General features: G+C 28.2%; 3 non-coding genes across 3 annotated transcripts in view; all 3 read right to left on the minus strand.

Annotated features, from left to right (window-relative positions):
- Positions 1 to 545, minus strand: part of LOC123304162 — a 4577-nt gene extending 4032 nt beyond the window's left edge. The window contains exon 1 of the ribosomal RNA XR_006536209.1: positions 1 to 545. This exon is cut by the window's left edge and continues 4032 nt beyond it. This is a non-coding gene — a ribosomal RNA (large subunit ribosomal RNA).
- Positions 546 to 1180: 635 nt separating this feature from the next.
- Positions 1181 to 1335, minus strand: LOC123304156. Its single transcript, XR_006536203.1, has one exon. It is a non-coding gene; the product is annotated as a 5.8S ribosomal RNA (ribosomal RNA).
- A 954-nt stretch (positions 1336 to 2289) lies between these two features.
- LOC123304157 lies at positions 2290 to 4445 on the minus strand. Its single transcript, XR_006536204.1, has one exon. It is a non-coding gene; the product is annotated as a small subunit ribosomal RNA (ribosomal RNA).
- Between the last annotated feature and the right edge of the window lie 3055 nt (positions 4446 to 7500).

Genomic DNA, 7500 nt, shown 5'->3' on the forward strand with positions numbered 1-7500 from the left:
ATAAATTCCTAATAAAAATTTTTGTCACATGCTAGTACAAATTGGTTGATTAACGATAAAAAGTAAATGAATCTCATCTTTCGACCTTTCGGGTTTCTCAGGTTTACCCCTGAACGGTTTTACGTACTCTTTAACTCTCTCTTCAAAGTTCTTTTCAACTTTCCCTCACGGTACTTGTTCGCTATCGGTCTCGTGGTAATATTTAGCCTTAGATGGAGTTTACCACCCACTTAGAGCTGCACTCTCAAGCAACCCGACTCTAAGGAAAGATTCACCTATCATCAATAATAATCACTACGGGCCTGGCACCCTCTATGGGTATATGGCCCCATTCAAGATGGACTTGGATGTATTATATAACAATAGGTTTATATTGAATCTTCCTAAACACTACATTCCCCAAGTGTCTGTTTATCAGCCACGGGGTTCAGTGCTGGGCTTATCCCTGTTCGCTCGCCGCTACTAAGGGAATCCTAGTTAGTTTCTTTTCCTCCGCTTAATAATATGCTTAAATTCAGCGGGTAATCTTACCTACTCTGAGGTCGTAAAAGTTTTTAGAAGTATTAAAATAAAAATTTTTTTTATATATTATGTTTTTGTTATATTTTATAAGTAAACAATTTTCTTAATTATTCATACTCAAATTTTTTTAATATTATTATATAATATTATTTTTATATTTATCTAAAGAGAAGAAAATAAAAAATAAATAATTATATATATTAATTTTTTTCGAGTATATTGAAAATTTTATTACAAATAAAATATTCCATAACAAAATATTAATATATAATATTTTTGTTTATTCTTCTTTATTTAATATTTTAAAAATATATTATTAATATCATTTATTATTAATATTATTATTAACATAAAGTTTTATAATATTATATATAAATGATAAAAAATAATATTGATATATTAATTTAAAAATGTCGACAAATAATAAAAAATATATAAATTTTAAATGCTATTAAAAACATTTTATATTTATTTTTTTCTTATATTTGGCGTAAAACATTCATATATAAATAATTTTACATTTCTTTTATAAAAATTTTATTTATCAATTTAATTAAATATGAAAAAATAAATTTTCTTTTTTAATTATTGATAAATTTCTTTTTCATAAAAAAAATTTTATGTAAAATAATCTTTTATTATATTAATATAATGTATACGACCCTCAGCCAGATGTGGTCCGGGAACAGTATCCAAGGACCGCAATGTGCGTTCGAAATGTCAATGTTCATGTGTCCTGCAGTTCACAAGTTGACGCGCAATTAGCTGCGTTCTTCATCGACCCACGAGCCAAGTGATCCACCGTCCAGGGTAATCTTTTTAAATTTTAAATGTAAGTATTATTAATAATAATAATCTTTATTTTTAATATAAAAAATAAAATTATTAATTTATATATCTTTATAAATTCTTTTAAAATAAAAAAATTTTTCTAGAATATAAATTATATATTTTATTTTAAATATATATATATATAAATTAAAGATATTATGGTATTAATAAATATATACATAACATTTTTGATATTTTTGTTAGTGCTAGCTAGATATAATAATTAATATTTGGTATATTTTATAGAAATGTATTTATTTTTTTTTTATAAATTATTTTCTACATAAAAATATATATAATATTAATATGGTACAAAACAAATGGGTTTGTTTTTTAACATAATAACTTTTAATAAAAAAAAAGAAATATCAAGACAAAACATAAAGAAATTTAAATTTGAAATAAATTTTATTCTTTAAAAAAATTTTATCTTGTGTTTTCTTTATTTTTATTATATAACATAGAAAAATAAAAATATAGATTATATCAATTATAATCTTATTTTATTTTTCTTAATAGAGATTATATACATATAAACAAATAATTTCAATATATTCTATTTTTAATTTCACTTTTTTATAAGAGAAATTATTTATAGATTTTATTAATAATTATTGTTTAATAATAATAATAATATTGAATATAAAAATATTTTATATGTAACAAATATATTATTAATATTTATATAATATTCTCTATATTATATGTATAGATATATTATGTGTATAAAAAAAGTTTGGCGTATTACTTTAATATGATATCATAACCAAAATAAATCTCTTTTAACACATAATTACTATTATATATTTTTAACAAAATAACATATTAATATGTAATTTTGTTAAAAAAAATATTTCTTATCAATAATATTTTTATTTTTTGGAATATTTAAAAACAATACAAAAAATATAAATAAATATATTTTATATATATCGTTAATGATCCTTCCGCAGGTTCACCTACGGAAACCTTGTTACGACTTTTACTTCCTCTAAATGATCAAGTTTGGTCATCTTCCCAGCAACATCGGCAATATCAGAAATATTGCCGCGTACCAGTCCGAAGACCTCACTAAATCATTCAATCGGTAGTAGCGACGGGCGGTGTGTACAAAGGGCAGGGACGTAATCAACGCGAGCTTATGACTCGCGCTTACTGGGAATTCCTCGTTCATGGGGAACAATTGCAAGCCCCAATCCCTAGCACGAAGGAGGTTCAGCGGGTTACCCGGACCTTTCGGCCTGGGAGGACACGCTGATTCCTTCAGTGTAGCGCGCGTGCGGCCCAGAACATCTAAGGGCATCACAGACCTGTTATTGCTCAATCTCGTGCGGCTAGAATGCCGCCTGTCCCTCTAAGAAGAATTATTTGTACGCCGGCAGTAAAAACCACATCAAAAAACTGCGTACCCATACACCATAACATATGCAACATAAAGCACAATATATACAAAATATAATCTTGATCGTTAAATCTCAAAAATACATGCATATATAAATACAATACATAACACACATGAAAATGAATGAAATGGGAAACAAACAGCCGATGGGCCTTGAGATGCCGGTAAAGTACGTCTATTTAGCAGGCTAGAGTCTCGTTCGTTATCGGAATTAACCAGACAAATCGCTCCACCAACTAAGAACGGCCATGCACCACCACCCACCGAATCAAGAAAGAGCTCTCAATCTGTCAATCCTTCCGGTGTCCGGGCCTGGTGAGGTTTCCCGTGTTGAGTCAAATTAAGCCGCAGGCTCCACTCCTGGTGGTGCCCTTCCGTCAATTCCTTTAAGTTTCAGCTTTGCAACCATACTTCCCCCGGAACCCAAAAGCTTTGGTTTCCCGGAAGCTGCCCGCCGAGTCATCGGAGGAACTTCGGCGGATCGCTAGCTGGCATCGTTTATGGTTAGAACTAGGGCGGTATCTGATCGCCTTCGAACCTCTAACTTTCGTTCTTGATCAATCAAAACATTTTTGGCAAATGCTTTCGCTTCTGTCCGTCTTGCGACGATCCAAGAATTTCACCTCTAACGTCGCAATACGAATGCCCCCATCTGTCCGTATTAATCATTACCTCGGAGTTCCGAAAACCAACAAAATAGAACCGAGGTCCTATTCCATTATTCCATGCACACAATATTCAGGCAAAATTTGAGCCTGCCTTAAGCACTCTAATTTGTTCAAAGTAAACGTACCGGCCCACCTCGACACTCAATTAAGAGCACCGCGACGGGATTGCAATTGGGGGCTGCCACCGCTCTTAACGGTTAAACACTTACGACAAATTACATAATAAAAATATATATAATGCATTAAATAAATAATAACACTAAAATATACTTTATACATAATCTGTACCACCCACCGGTAGGACGTCCCACATAACATGCTAGTTAAACAATGCGAGCATTGAACCAACAGTGTAGGACACAGATTCGACTACGAGCTTTTTAACCGCAACAACTTTAATATACGCTATTGGAGCTGGAATTACCGCGGCTGCTGGCACCAGACTTGCCCTCCAATGGATCCTCGTTAAAGGATTTAAAGTGTACTCATTCCGATTACGGGGCCTCGGATGAGTCCCGTATCGTTATTTTTCGTCACTACCTCCCCGTGCCGGGAGTGGGTAATTTGCGCGCCTGCTGCCTTCCTTGGATGTGGTAGCCGTTTCTCAGGCTCCCTCTCCGGAATCGAACCCTGATTCCCCGTTACCCGTTACAACCATGGTAGGCGCAGAACCTACCATCGACAGTTGATAAGGCAGACATTTGAAAGATGCGTCGCCGGTACGAGACCGTGCGATCAGCTTAAAGTTATTCAGAGTCACCAAATTAAACGATGCAAATTAAAATTTACACCGATTGGTTTTGATCTAATAAAAGCATTCCTTCCATCTCTGGTCGGAACTCTGTTTGCATGTATTAGCTCTAGAATTACCACAGTTATCCAAGTAAATGTGGGTACGATCTAAGGAACCATAACTGATATAATGAGCCTTTCGCGGTTTCACCTTAATTTGGCTTGTACTGAGACATGCATGGCTTAATCTTTGAGACAAGCATATGACTACTGGCAGGATCAACCAGGGAACTATTTGTATTTATAATATTAAATATATAATAATATACATGATATTTTTGTTTTCTTATTATAAGAAAAAAAATTTTCATACAATAATTATTAATATATAATAATATTATTACAATTTCATTTTAAATATCAGATGGTCTCACCCATTACTGATATAAATTTTTTTTTTTTTATATCTCTATTGTTTTAAAATTAATAGAAAAAACATATGAGATATATATATATTATTATTAATTTTTTTTTTTTTCAAATATATATTTTATTATGTCATTTATATAATTTTTTTGCTTTTACAAAAAGAAATATATAACATGTTATTCATAATAAATATTATTGAATAAAAAAAAAAAAAAATAATTATGATTTTTGTCAGACCATCACCAAATGGGTCTTAAAATATTTCAAACATTTTCTCATACTCGTCGCTAGATTGAAAGCGTCATTTATTTTTTAATTTTATTTAAAAAGTTAATTTTAAATAAAAAACGTTATAATAACACTTAATATTCTCGCTTGGTATGAGGTGAGTCAATGTAATATTATTTATAAAAATAATTTTTATATAAATATTGTGTGCTCATATGGGAGTGTAAAGTTTAAAACTTATAACCCATGAACTTGCTTTGACAAAAAAATTTATATGTTATTCTATTTATAATCAATAATTTAATAAAAAAAAATTTTTTTTTAAATATTGATATAAAAAGATATACATATAGAGGTTTTTTTACAAAATTCTCATTAATTTTTTTACAAAAATAATAATACAATATTTAATATCAAAATAATCCAAACTGATTACCATCCAGACTATTATCAATATATATAAGATTGTATTATTATTCATTTCAATACATATTTATTAAAACTGAGATAAAATTTCATATATTAATAAATATGCATGTGTAAAAAAAAAAATTTTTATATAATAATTGAAAATGTTTTTGCTATTATTTTGTATACATACATTAAATAATTGATAACAATTTAATACAATGTACACCTAAAAAATAATAACAGCATATACATATTCGAAACATTACTAGCAAAAAAACCAAAATACAATATTAAATATCAAAATAAACCAAACTGATTACCATCCAGAATATTTTGAGTATATATATATATAATTTTGTATATTTTGCGTTCATGTTAATAAAATATATAAATGATACATATTTGAAAAGTGTTATTCTTCTTTCTGTTTTTTCGTAATATCATGGTGTCCATAGACATGCAAAAGCGTCATACCAAGCCATATACATACCTACACCACCTTTGTTGAATGATACACGAACAGTATGAAAATTAAACAACATATTCAATATCATTTTATATTATACTAAAATAAATGTTATTCTATTAAGAAAGTGTATATTTTTAAATTTGGCATTCATTACATAGTCAAAATACAATAATAATATAGATGATACATATACGATAATTGTTATTTTTCTTTCTGTTTTTTCGTGATATCATGGTGTCCATAGAATTGCAACGACGTCATACCAAGCCATATACAACTCTACACCACCTTTGTTGAATGATACACTTAGAGTATGAAAAATAAACAAATTATACTATATCATACTATATCATATATGTAAGACTGTTGAACATAATACCACAAAATACACTATTTCATATAGATATACATTCATTCTTGTCAACATAAAAGTACGTTATAAATGATACATATACAATAAGTTTTATTCCTCTTTCTGTTATTCCGTAATATCATAGTGTCCATAGAATTGCAACGACGTCATACCAAGCCATATACAACTCTACACCACCTTTGTTGAATGATACACGGACAGTATGAAAAATAAACAACCTATTCTATACCATTTAATATCATACTAAAACATGAAACAAATGTTATTCTATTAAAAAGTGTATTATTTTATTATATTTAGTATTCATTACACAGTCAACATACATAAATGATACATATACGATAAGTGTTATTCCTCTATCTGTGCATCCGTAATATCATAGTGTCCATAGAATTGCAACGACGTCATACCAAGCCATATACAACTCTACACCACCTTTGTTGAATGATACACGGACAGTATGAAAAATAAACAACTTATACTATACCATACTATATCATATGTGTGAGACTGCTGAACGTAATACCACTAATACACTGTTATACATAGATATACATTCATCTCATTAACTTACACGCACTATCCATCATATATATTAAAGACATTACACCCGGTGCTTCAAACTCAAAATATGATAATGTTTAAAATGGCTTTAAACATCATAAACTTTACAGAATAATCAAAATTTAAAGAAAAAAATTTTAAAAAAAAAATTTTTTTCAGCTAAAAATTTTTATTTTGGGACCAAAAAAATTTTTTTTTGCTTTTATCATATTTTATTAAATGAAATTTATGCATTATAATAAATTATTCAATAAACATTAATAATTATAATAAATTATTAAAAAATTTTTGGAATTAATGCAAATTTTTAGAAAAAAATGTATATTTTTTTTTTATATACAAATCGTACATGTTATATTGCGACAGGGTACCGGTATAATACATGTGATACATATGTAGATTTTCGAAAAAATTTTTATCCTTTTAAATGGTCCTAAATACTATATAAAGGTAAAATATATAGAATTTTTCGGGATTCATTAAAAAATTTTAGGAAAAAAATTTCATTTTATTTTATATACAAATCGTACATGTTATATTGCGACAGGGTACCGGTATAATACATGTGATACATATGTAGATTTTCGAAAAAATTTTATCCTTTTAAATAGTCCTAAATACTATATAAAGGTGAAATATATAGAATTTTTCGGGATTCATTAAAAAATTTTAGGGAAAAAATTTCATTTTATTTTATATACAAATCGTACATGTTATATTGCGACAGGGTACCGGTATAATACATGTGATACATATGTAGATTTTCGAAAAAAATTTTATCCTTTTAAATAGTCCTAAATACTATATAAAGGTAAAATATATAGAATTTTTCGGGATTCATTAAAAAATTTTAGGGAAAAAATTTCATTTT

This window comes from Chrysoperla carnea, assembly GCF_905475395.1.
Source record: "Chrysoperla carnea chromosome X unlocalized genomic scaffold, inChrCarn1.1 SUPER_X_unloc_26, whole genome shotgun sequence".
NCBI classification, from domain to species: domain Eukaryota; kingdom Metazoa; phylum Arthropoda; class Insecta; order Neuroptera; family Chrysopidae; genus Chrysoperla; species Chrysoperla carnea.